The sequence below is a fragment of the Crocodylus siamensis genome, chromosome 3 (assembly GCF_052110815.1).
Source record: "Crocodylus siamensis isolate JL-2025a chromosome 3, ASM5211081v1, whole genome shotgun sequence".
In the NCBI taxonomy this organism is placed as follows: domain Eukaryota; kingdom Metazoa; phylum Chordata; order Crocodylia; family Crocodylidae; genus Crocodylus; species Crocodylus siamensis.
This window is the reverse complement of record NC_143397.1, coordinates 21,428,772-21,440,882: the sequence shown is the minus strand read 5'-3', so window position 1 is coordinate 21,440,882 and position 12,111 is coordinate 21,428,772. Positions and strand designations below refer to the sequence as shown.

Sequence of the window (12,111 nt, the reverse complement as noted above, 5' to 3'; positions counted from 1 at the left end):
AGTGGTGAATATTAACCACAGAGTTTTAGGGGAAGAAGTCTTATGATGCAGGAGAGCTCTAACGCAGTGGTTCTCAACCTTTTTTGTACCAGGACTTTTTTGTAAACATTGATGGCCAGTCCCGACCCAGCGCCCCTCACTCTCTACCTACTGCCCCCTACCCCCAGGCCCCAACCCCCTGGGGCAGGAGAAGGTGAGTGAGGTAGCGGAGGCGCCCAGGCAGCCCCTTGCAGGCTGGAACTCTGCCAGCCTGCAAAGAAAAAGCCAGTTTCCCATGTTTTTCTCATTTAAAGGAGAATCCATTTTTAAATGGTGTTGATCCAGTTCTAAAATTTGTTCATGACCCTTTATATATTTTTGTGACCCACATTTGGGCTGTGACTCACAAATTGAGAAATGCTGCTCTAAAGTATAACTCCTGCTGTCAATATAGGAGTTGTTCTTTAATTCTGTTAACTGTTTTTGTGCCCATCTCCAGATAATGCATATAGTGCTTTTATCCCAAGGAATTCCAAAGCCCATTTACAAAATCCATTATATAAAATGCACAAAAATCCGCAACACATCTGTTAATGCACCATTAATGCTGAACTGAAATCTAAAAGTCAGGAAATGCAAAATTTGAAGTTCCAGATTGCATTGCACATCTTGCCAGTACTTTCTTTTCTTTTTATGGCATGCATCTTATGACATAAACGGGAATAAGTGTGTAACTTATAAAGCAGAAAAAGAGAGAACACTTCATACTGGACTCAGCCAAATGAACCATGATGTGGTTGGTTTTTCAGGTCATCTGAAGTTGACAACAGCAGAGTGCCCCCTAATGCCATTCTGGGGAACATGTTCACCACTGACTCATAGGGAAGTATTAGCTAACACTGATTGCTGACAAAGTAAAATAACATCTGTGGATGAGTAATTTGGTTTTTTTTACTGTTTATAATTTTAGTCTAAAGTGGTCAGTTGCAATGGCCAGTACGTCCTGCAGCACACTGGCTTTTGTAAATTGGCTATGCTAGAACTGGCCCTTTTCATTTTGTGCCTAAGAAACTCATAATGAAGTTTCATGGATACCCTTGGGTAATATCACTTGAAGACTGAAACCACTCATACAATTAATAATACTTCAGGCCAGTTTTAACTCGATTACACAGGAAAATGATTATGTAAAGGCAATATTAAAATTAGAAAAAAACAAATGGATGGGATCTCAGGAGAACATCTAGTTCAACTTCCTGCTCAAGGCAAGATCATCTCTGTCTGAACTAACCCGGGCAAATGTTTGTCTGACTTGCCTGGAAAAACATTCAGTAATGGAGACTCCATTACTTCTCTTCTGTTGCTTAACCATCTTCATAGTTAGAAAGTTCTTCTTTATATCCCATCTAAATCTTGTTACAAGTTAAGCTACTTAACTACACTGTCTGTCCCCTGTGGATGTAAAGAACAGCTGATCACTACTCTTTTCATGGTTTGAGGACACCCTATTTTATATTTGAAGACTCTTATTATATTTGCCCTAGATTGTCTCTTCTCTAAATTAAATGATTCTAGTTATTCCAGCTTTCCTCATGCACCATGCCTTTTAGATCTGTGATGATTTTAGTTGCTCTTCTACGGAGTCATTCTAATTCATCCATATCTTTCTTGAAATGTGCCCACAACTGGATGCAGTATGTCAGGTGAGACCTCACCAGTGCTGAGTAGAGTGAAGGAATTGCCTCCTGTAACTTGCATTATACTCCTGTTGATACATCCCAGCGTACTATTAGCTTTTACTTTTTTGGGCAAAAGTAATATTACAATGTTGACTCATCCAGTTTGTGATCCTAGGTCCTCTTCTGCAGTATTGCAGACCAGCCAGTCATGCCATTAGGTAATTAAATAATCTGCAGTACACCACAGTGACCTCATTAACATTAGCAACTGTCATAAAAAAAAAAAAGAAAAAATGTATTTGTGTTTGCTCTTAACAGAGTTTATTGAATCTATATGTTGTAGAATTTCAGGGCCAGAAAGAACTTTTAGATAATTTAACCTGACATCCTGTATGTCATGGAACTTTACAGTTACTCAAGTATGGATCCCAGTGTTCACACGCAGACGACTGTAACCCAATTATGTAGTCTAATCTTTCAGCAGTGGCTTCTTGACAGCGATAAGGTTGGCTAGGATACATGAAATTAATTTCATCATCTTTGATTAAATTCTTTGGAACAAATTACCAAAGTAAAATGCCTGGGGTTTTTTTTTTGTTATCGACACACTGATTTTGCAACTCTTTTATTTTGAATTAACAGCGTTGAATAGGATATCGGAGGTGGTAGAATTATAGGAGGAACAGAGCATTGTAGCTCTTCAGTCTAATACTCTTTACTCTTAAAATGGCTTGTCTTTGGTACAATTACTTAAATAAGATTTGTACTGCTAGAGTGCTGTTGTAAGGCCAGCAGTGTGGTGTTTTCATTCTCTCTCTCTTTTTTTTGGTTTTGATGGCATCATCCATTTAGGCTGAATTCTATAAATTGTCAAGATATTGTGCTATGAGATTTGATTAAAATATTCTGTGCTTCAAATAAGACTTGCTTTCAAAATTAGTTTAGAAATTGTCTTTTGTAAGTTTATTTCCCCTCCCCCCGACTAATAAAAAGTGCTTATTAAACAACTTCTAAGCATACTACTGTATTTAATTGTTGATGGTATAAACCTCGGAAATGGGTTCAAAACAAAATGGATCCAAATTCCATCATTCCTTGAGGAATGTCTGGTTCTGAACTTTGTCTTGTGTGAACCTTTTGCGAAGTAGGAAAGTTGAGACAAATGGGCATACAGCTTTCAGATCTGTCATAGTAAAATGTTGGGTGTCTTGAGTGATATCACTAAAATTTGGAAGCCCCATCTAAGATTGTCCTGGGAGAAGTTACAGAATGGAAATGATTAAAATCAGGAAATGTTTTTTTCAAATCAAGTTTTGAACTTGAGAGCCCAGCAGGAGAAATAATGCTGAAAGGAAATCAGCCACGGATTCATTGCAAGTAGATCCTGCCTCTACTAACCTTGTTTCTTTTTATGACCAGGCCACAAAATGCTTAGACACAGGAGTCAAGGTAGATGTCATCTACCTAGATTTTAAGAAGGCATTTGGTACAGTATTGCATTCTGTTCTTGTAAATAAACTGACAGGCTGTGATGTAGATGATTACACGGTCAGGTGGGTTGCAAATTGGCTTCGGGGTCGCACTCAGAGAGTGGTGGTGGATGGGTCAATATTGACCTGGAACGATGTGGGCAGAGGAGTCCCGCAACGCTCAATCCTTGAATCTGTGCTGTTCAGTGTCTTCATCAGTGACTTGGATGAGGGCGTGGAGAGCACCCTGTCCAAGTTCACAGATGATACCAAATTATGGGGCAAAGTTAACACATTGGAGAGTAGGGAACAGATCCAGGTGGATCTGGACAGGTTGGAGAAATGGGCAGAATGAAATAGGATGCAGTTCAACAAAGACAAGTGCAAAGTGCTGCACCTGAGCAAAAAGAACCACCAACACACTCGCAGGCTGGGGGATGACCGTCTCAGCAGCACAGCAGTGGAAATGGATCTTGGAGTCATAGTTAACTCCAAGATGAACATGAGTTGTCAATATGATGAAGTGATCAACAAGGCTAATCACACTTTATCATACATTAGCAGATGCATGATGAACAGGTCCTGAGAGCTGATGCTTCCTCTCTATGCTGACAAGTGCAGGGTGCTGCACTTGGGCAGTAGTAACCAGCAGCACACTTATAAGATGGGAAACTCCCTTCTTGAGAGCACAGAAGCAGAAAGGGATCTTGGAGACATTACTGACTCCAAGGTGAACATGGGCCGACAATGCGAGGTCATGGTTGGAAGGGCATCCACAGGTGCATCTCTAGCAGGGACAAGGAGGTGATCCTTCCCCTCTATGCAACACTGGTCAGGTCACAGCTGGAGTACTGTGTCCAGTTCTGTGCGCCCCACTTCAGGAGGGATGTGGACAACATTGAAAGGGTCCAGAGGAGGGCCACCTGCATGATCCAGGGACAACAGGGCAGACCCCACAATGAGAGACTGCGGGACATGAACCTGTTCAGCCTTCACAAGAGAAGGCTGAGGGGGGACCTGGTGACCATCTATAAACTCACTAGGGGGGACCAGAAGGGTTTGGGGGAGACACTGTTTCCCCTAGCACCCCTGGCATAACAAGGAATAATGGCCACAAGTTGTTGGAGAGGAGGTTTAGATTAGACATCTGTAAGGACTACCTCACAGTCAGGGCGGCTAGGATCTGGAACCAACTTCCAAGGGAAGTGGTGCTGGCTCCTGCCCTGGGGGTCTTTAAGAGGAGGCTGGATGCCTACCTGGCTGGGATCATCTGAGCCCAGTTTTTTTCTCCTGCCCAGGCAGGGGGGGTCAGACTTGAAGATCTGCAAGGTCCCTTCTGACCCGACTTCTTTGATTCTATGCAGCGCTGGTCAGGCTGCAGTTGGTGTACTGATTCCAGTTTTGGGTGCAGCACTTCAAGAGGGATGCAGCGAATCTTGAGAGGGTTCAGAGGAGGCCACTCGTATGGTCAGAGGCCTGCAGGCAAGGCCCTATGAGGAGAGACTGAGGGACCTAGATCTCTTCAGCCTTTGCAAGAGAAGGCTGAGAGGTGATCTTGTGGCTGCCTATCTATTTATCGGGGGAGGGCAGCAGAGAATAGGAGATGTTCTATTTACTGGGGCACCCCCTGGAGTAACTAGGAACAATGGCCACAAATTGATGGAGAGCAGATTTAGGTTGGACATTAGAAAGAACTTCTGCATAGTAAGGGTTGCCAGAATCTGGAACGGGCTTCCAAGGGAGGTGGTGCTCTCCTCTACCTTGGGGGTCTTCAAGAGGAGACTGGACAAGCACCTAGCTGGGGTCGTCTCACCCCAGCACTTTATCCTGCCCAGGGCAGGGGGTCAGACTTGATGACCTACTTAGGTCCTTTCCAACTCTAGCATATATGAATCTATGAACTAAACGTAGGATCTTTGAACCTCTTTCCATTTTACAGAAAAGTGGTATTTTCTGTATTGGAAGCATTGATTGTTCAGTTTGATTTACCAGATCATGCTGAATACCTGTTAGAAGGAAACTGATGTCGCAATCTGCTTTGGTTGCACTGTTTAAAATCCCAATTTCTCACAGACTGTCTGTTCTATCTTTTTGTCCCTTGTTCATCCAAAACTGAAATCTGAGTCATTGGCTAAAGTATCATGATAAAGCTGGAATATCAACTTCCATGCTGATATTTCAGTGTGACATGCATTATGTGAAACTAGAGCATAAATGCATTTAGTAGTTGTCATCTGGGAGAAAATCATGTCTGCAATAGAAAGTAGAAAACCATGAGTCTTAGATTCATGATATAAATTGAAATAAATAATAAACCAATCAAAGACTCTATCTAGGTTCAGTTATAATGAAAAATTAAAGTGCACTTTGCAGAATAATTTTGAACTGATGCTGTGCCAAATAAAGCATTCTTGACCTACAAAATGAAGGAGAATTTTGCCACTCATCCTTCACCCTCCTCAAAATCCTTGGTAAATAGACTTAGGCTTAGCAGTGTGCCTAGAAATATAACAAATGTGGGCTTTATTGCACTGTATTAGCTGGGGCTCAGCTGTGCTACAGGTCCCAGATGTCTGGAGTAGGGGAACAGACTCAAGCACTCAAATATTCATAACTGCAGTGGTATAATTTGCGTTCCTGCTTAACATATTGCAAGTTATTTCATTGTCAGTGACATTGAGATCGTTATCAACACTATAACCCTTCCATATTTCTTCCTGAGAAGAGCAGATTAGAACATCTTTCTAGGTCAAGCATGGAATAGTCCATCGTGCAAACAGACATATTTCAAGATGCATGTAATCCAGCCGGTACTGTTTGCTACTGCTCCCTTGCCTCCCTGATGGGAGCAATAGGGTGCCCTAAGCCGAGCAGTATGTGGGTGTTGAGAACAGGGTTTCCTACACTTCTGATACAATCCCCAAACTGTAGCTGCCCAGATCACCACAGCCAGACTCAGACCCCTTCTGATCTGCTACTATAACAACCCTGTGGCAAGGACCACAAAATCCTTCTGGTCATTTTACAGCCCCATCTTGAACATCTTAGATCTGGATCTAGCCTGCAGAGGTGCGTCATTTGGCCCGCAAGGCCTCTTGCAGGCTAGACTTCTCCCACCTCTGTTAGCCAGTTTCAGCCTGTGGGGCTCGTTGGAGAGCCCCTGCGGTGACAGTGTTAATCCCTGTGGCTGTCAAAGCTGCTGATTTAGCATTGTTTCAGTGCCCTCTATCTCTCCTACTCCACCTATCTGGCCCTGAAATCAGGGTTTTTAGTCACCTTTGGCAACTAACGTGATCAGGAGAAAAAGGGAGGACAAGCAGCAGCAGAGGCATTAACCCCCTGGGTTCCAGTGCTGTGCTGAAGCAGCAGCTCTGGCACTCACTGGGATTAGTGCTGCCACCACTGGGCCAGCATTTCCCCAACTTCAAACAGCTGGTCTCAGGCAATTACCTAATGCCAGGTCTCGCCAAGCTACCAGGTCTTGCTGTAGACCCAGATGCCAGCTGTGCCCCTTCATCACCAGACCACATTCTCACTGGAATAAACAACAGATTCAATTACTCTGCTACCGACATCATGTACTCCATCACCTGCTTACAGCGCCCCTTTGCTGTCTACATTGGCTACCCTGGCTTGGAGGACATTTCCTATATAAAAGAATGAAAGCACCTGGCCAAGGTACACAATGAATGAGCACCATACCTAGACCCCCAGGTGAACTTTTAGTATCCAGCCCCACTTTGCCAGAGATATGATAATAATTTTAAAATCATCATTTTGGGACCCCCTTTCTGTCCAGGCCACGGGTGGCCACCCGGTTCGCCCATGCCTGTGTCCAGCCCTGCAATGAACAGGTACCAATTTGAAATCAATTCCAGAAATACACAAAAGCCTGAGGCAGAACACTTTAACCTCCCAGGACCTCCATTGCCGACCTTGGAGTAACTGTGCTCAAAAAAAAGAACTTTAAAAACCCACTTGAATGTAAAATTGTGGAGAAAGAAATCCACAGACTGGATTGTGTTAACCATGGTCTCAACAGGGACTATGGAGTCTCATCCCATTTCCTGAATTAGCTGTTAACTCCAGTGTCCCCCAAGGTATTAATTGCCTTGTTCATCTCAACTGATCAAATATAAACGCATTTTGACATCTTGTAGCAGGGTTCCCTCCTCCTGTCTCTTAATCTTTCTATATATAACCTTTTCTTTCTGCCAGTCCATTTGTAGCTTCTGACAGAGAATGCTGTTGCCTCCGAACACTCATACCTCTGAACCAGCTAGTATCTAATGTGCTACTCTGCCTGACTTCACACTACTGTGTCTAACCCCCTCACCGCATTATACAAATCAGAATCAAGATCAGGCCTTAAAAAGGAAATAACATGCGTCTCACCTTCACTTGTAGAGCAGAAGTTACAGCCAGAGCAGGCTGAAAAGGTCCATCTATCTGAATACTTTAAGCTTCACATAACAGTGGCTATAATCTTGAGCTAACTTAGACATATTATCTGTATGGATAGCTGAATTCAGTAGAGTTGGCACCAAAACAGTCAAATCAGAGACCCAAAAAGGACTTCAGGGTGCCCTGTGTAGAGAGACTCTCCATCCTGGGATTCTTGCAAGAGTGGCCATGCTTAATTAAAACAGCCCTTGGAGGGATCAAAGTTATCGGTCAGATGCAAACTGTAAAGTCAGCTGTTTCCTTGCCACATCTTCAGCTTATGTTGCTGAGAGTAACCATCAGCAAACAGCTCTGCTAGCAACATGAGTGTTTTGTCATTCTCTCAGTTTCCAGTGGGGACAATGGTAACCTTGATGGCCACTGAACTTACATTAAATATTGAGCCAAAGATTAAAGTCCCTGATCATTCGACATTCTGCAAACTGAGAACTGTGCTCAGATGGAACGAGTGTGACTGGTATTAAAGTCTTCTCTTCTTTCAGTTAATCCTATTCTTGCATTCTCACCCCTTTTCCCACTATGACATGTCTGTAAGCCTTGTGCTCTCACAAGTGACTTCCTCACTTCAGTGATCCTTTACGTTCCAGACTTGTAGCTGTGTTGCTCAGTTCTCTGGGCCTAACTGCTTCACTTGAACTGAGCTGAAATCTGTACGGGAGGCTGAAGAAGAAAAATTTGGCACGTCTACACATGCAATTAATGTGAAGCAATAAACTCTGGCATTTATTGCAGAGTTTGTTGCTCCTGGACATGGCATGTTGAAACAGGTTAGAGCAGCCCAGGGCTGCTTCTGCTTGACTCCATGTGCTGCAGGGGGGTGCTGGCTGGGGCACAAGGGTGCTCCAGTCTGGGGCTAGCCTGCAGGCAGCCCCTGCACTGAAGCACCCTCATACCCCAGCCAGCTACAGCAGTGTCTAGACTGTACTTGTATTTACAATACTACACTACTGTAGAGTTTATTAGTTTACTCCAGCCTAATAGCCTTACACATGTAGATGCTGAGACATGTACTGTGGAGCTAATTAGTCTACTTCTCAGTAAATGTCTCTTGTTGACATGCCCATTAACAGCACAGCATCCAGGCCCCCAACAAAATAGAAAGCTTGATAACTCTTCTTTCCTCCCACTTCCCTCCCAGCCTTAATCACTGTTCCTCTTCTCAAATAGGCCTGCCTCTTCCCCCAAATCCATGTGTTACTCTGAATATTGTTTCCCATACCTACAGTATATATGGACCTCCCACATTCATGGAATGGGGGGACCCCTGCCACTGAGATTAAGAGCCTAGGAGGAACATGATCTCTGCTGCAATGGGGGCTGGACTCGAGTGGAATGTGATATATCCCAATCCAGCAGAAAACTATCTTCTCTGATAAGAGATTTTTCACCAAGCAACCTAATCCTCCTGCCCTTTCCCATCTCTTTGCATCACAGCAAAAATACAAATGTTATACACTTGATTTGTCTCCTGTGTCCCATCTGGAACAAACAAAGCGTACAGAAAACCTGAGGCACTGTTTTTAAGGACTGTGTCACTCTTGGCTCATATGTTGTTGCTGCTGCTGTCAGGTCTTGGGCCGCATTGAAACAGCTGTGCCTGGCTTGTTTTGATGGGCTTGCTTTGGTCCACCACTTTCTCTTTTTGCAGTCGTGTGCCAACCATGGTATTCAGTGCTCTGTTCAGTGACAAATACCACATCTCTACTGCAGCCTAAATGATTTGCTGGGTCTAGCTCATCTCCTCAGTCCTCTGCATTGTCTGAGAAAACAATCCTTATAATAATTTGGAAGAGACGTGTAATTTTATTTTCCAACACACTTAGATCTGCTTCCTTCTTCATCCCTCCCATATCTGTGCCCCTTGGAGTTAAATATTGAAATACTGTAACATGTAAATACATAGTTAAGCAAGAGCCTTGTCTTGAGCCTAGAAATATAACTGAACGAATCTTTTGCCCTATTGCTGGAGGACCCGAGACTTCTAGTGATAAATTATGTGCATTAGTGCAGACTGTACTGCTATAAAGTGCTTGCTGTTTTATACCTACTCTTGAGTTTGAGTATATTTTAAATGAATGATTGATTGTGCTGATAAATGAATTAAAGAATGTTCTCGTTAAGTGTAATGAGGCTAATTTTAATTTTTGTCCTGATCACAGATGGAATACTTCAGTTCATAACAGGGAAAAGTCACTTCTTTCTGTAAGTCGTTTTTGAATTTTTCAAAGTAATTAGGATATTAAGTTATTCAAAGTGCATATGCATATGTGTATGGGGGGAAATCAGGACTCCATGGCGATAACTTGTCAGTGAACTGGTGCATCTGACTTGCCAAAGGCTCACAGGCTGAAAAGAAGGCATTGAGGTAATATTTCTGCAAAAAACATCATAGAGCATACTGGGATGTTAACAGGAGTGTTGCGTAAAAGTCAGGGGAGGCAATGAGGGTTCCTCTGAAGTGCTGTGGTCCTGTTTGTGTACAAATTGGAGAGAGGGCAAAGGGTAACAAAAATTATTTAGAGGTCTAGAAACTGTGACATGAGGAAAGCTTGGAAGTTCTTGGCTTACTTAGTATGGAGAAAAGAAGAGTAAGGACAGGGATTTTATAGATCTTCAGATACAAAAATGACCTTTTAGAGAGGATGGTGATTAGTTGCTCAGTTTTCAGAGGACAGGATGAGAAGCAAAGAGCTGAAAGTACAACAAGGGAAATGCAGGCTGGGTAGTAGGAAGAACGTTCTAGCTATGGGGGTGGTAAAAGACTGGAACAGATTACCCAGGTAAGTGTTGTGGGAATCTCTCATAGAGGTTTTCAAGTGGAAGTTAGACAAGCATTTGTCTGGGATGGTTTAGACCAGGGGGTTCTCTAGCTTTTTCTTCCTGAGGCCTCCCCTAGCGTGCTGTAAAAGCTCCATGGCTCCCCTGTGCCAGAACTGCCTGGCTCTCCTGCCCTGCCTGTATGGCCCCAGGTGCAGCAGGCAAGGCTCGGTGGCAGGGATCCCCAGGACCCCACTCATCTCCGCAGCAGCAGCTCAGCACCTCTCCTGCCCACCTGCAGCACGGCCTGCAAGATGGAGGCAGTGGGGCTGGGGAAGGCAAGCCTGCCTCCCCCCTTCCTCATGACTTGCCTAAGCCCTGGGGGGCCAAGGCAGTCCTCCCCATGCTGGGCTGGGCCTGGCCCAATGGACCCCCTGAAACTTGGTTGAGAACCACTGGTTTAGACCAAGGTAATCCTCCTTTGAATATGAGGATTAGACTATATGGCCTCCTGAGGTCCTTTTCAGTCCTATTATTGCATGATTCATCTTAAGCTGCATAGCTCATGTTTCTCTGATGGAGCTCTGGTTCCAGCACAGCTGCAGGTGTCGGAGATGGTGCCTGATGTTGGACCAGTGGCTCTATACAAACACCACTGATATACAGACCTAGCGTTCTGATTTCTCCTTCCCACAAAATGTTTTCTTATTAAAATAACAACCATCCATTCTGTGTATATGTGAAAAATCTGGAAAAGTTGGAGTAGTGTGTAGAAGATCTGGCCTTGACACATTATGGACATCATTTGTAACCTACCTATTAAAAAAGGGATAATACTTTCCTACCTAACATAGAGGCTGATTTTTTTTTAAAGAGCTTTGAGATTCTCTGAAGTAACAATAAACATAGAAAGAACTATTTTTATTATTGCGAGAAAGGTATGATAGAACATTATTATCTTATGCTTTTCCTTTGTGTCTGATTGAAGCAGGCATATTTGATATATGGGGGAACTTAACTTCCAGTAATAGTAATAGGATTTGTATAACTGAATAGAGGCAAGAGTAGAACCCAGTAGGCACGTCTACATGTGCAATTAGGGTGGAGCGATAAATTCCAGCACAGTTCATGCCAGAGTTTATTGCTCCTGGCCAGCATGTTTTCACATACGCTCAGAACTGCAGCATGTTGAGCCAGGGCAGAGCAGCCCTGGCTGGCAGGAGGCCCAGGGGGTAAGCCTGCCAGCCTGGGGCTGGCTAGGGCACGAGGGTGCTGTAGTGCGGGGCTAGACAGCCTGTGCACTGTATACAGACCCTGCACTGTAACACCCTGGTGCCCCAGCCAGTCCCATCAGTGTTTACATGTGCATTGTGGCAGAGTAAATAATTCCACCATAGGATAGTATTTTGTGTCCGGCAGTACTATCCTACAATGGAATTCGTTAGTTTACTGCAACCTAATAGTACCACACTTGTAGACGGTGACATTTGACTGTGAAGCTAATTAGTCAGCTCTGCAGTAAATGTCTTGCGTAGATGCACCCTGTGTGTACTAGCTAAGACTAATACTTTGGATCAAACAAAAAAATAAGGGGGAAATGGAGACTTCTATTTTACATTCTAACTGGAAATAAAGGTAGTAGGAAAAGTTACTTTATCAATACTACCTACGAGTAATGCCATTAATGTGCACTAATAGACATTAAACAGAACTCTGAATATGTCGGACAGAAAACTTACCTGATCTATATATTTTTAAAAAAA

General features: G+C 43.5%; 2 protein-coding genes across 6 annotated transcripts in view; one reads left to right on the top strand and one right to left on the bottom strand.

Moving 5' to 3' along the window:
- PDZD2 (PDZ domain containing 2) overlaps positions 1–12,111 on the top strand; it is a 325,800-nt gene that overhangs the window by 2,431 nt on the left and 311,258 nt on the right. For 4 of the 5 annotated variants that reach the window (XM_090037897.1, XM_090037895.1, XM_090037896.1 and 1 more), the window contains exon 2: positions 9,751–9,793. The exons of the other annotated variant lie outside the window; for it this stretch is intronic. The gene's annotated coding sequence lies outside the window, so the exon portion shown is untranslated. The remainder of the gene's footprint in view (positions 1–9,750; positions 9,794–12,111) is intronic. 5 annotated transcript variants of the gene reach the window in all.
- The window catches only part of LOC149868060 (uncharacterized), a 46,308-nt gene that overhangs the window by 23,272 nt on the left and 10,925 nt on the right, over positions 1–12,111 (bottom strand). The gene's annotated exons all lie outside the window — the stretch shown is intronic.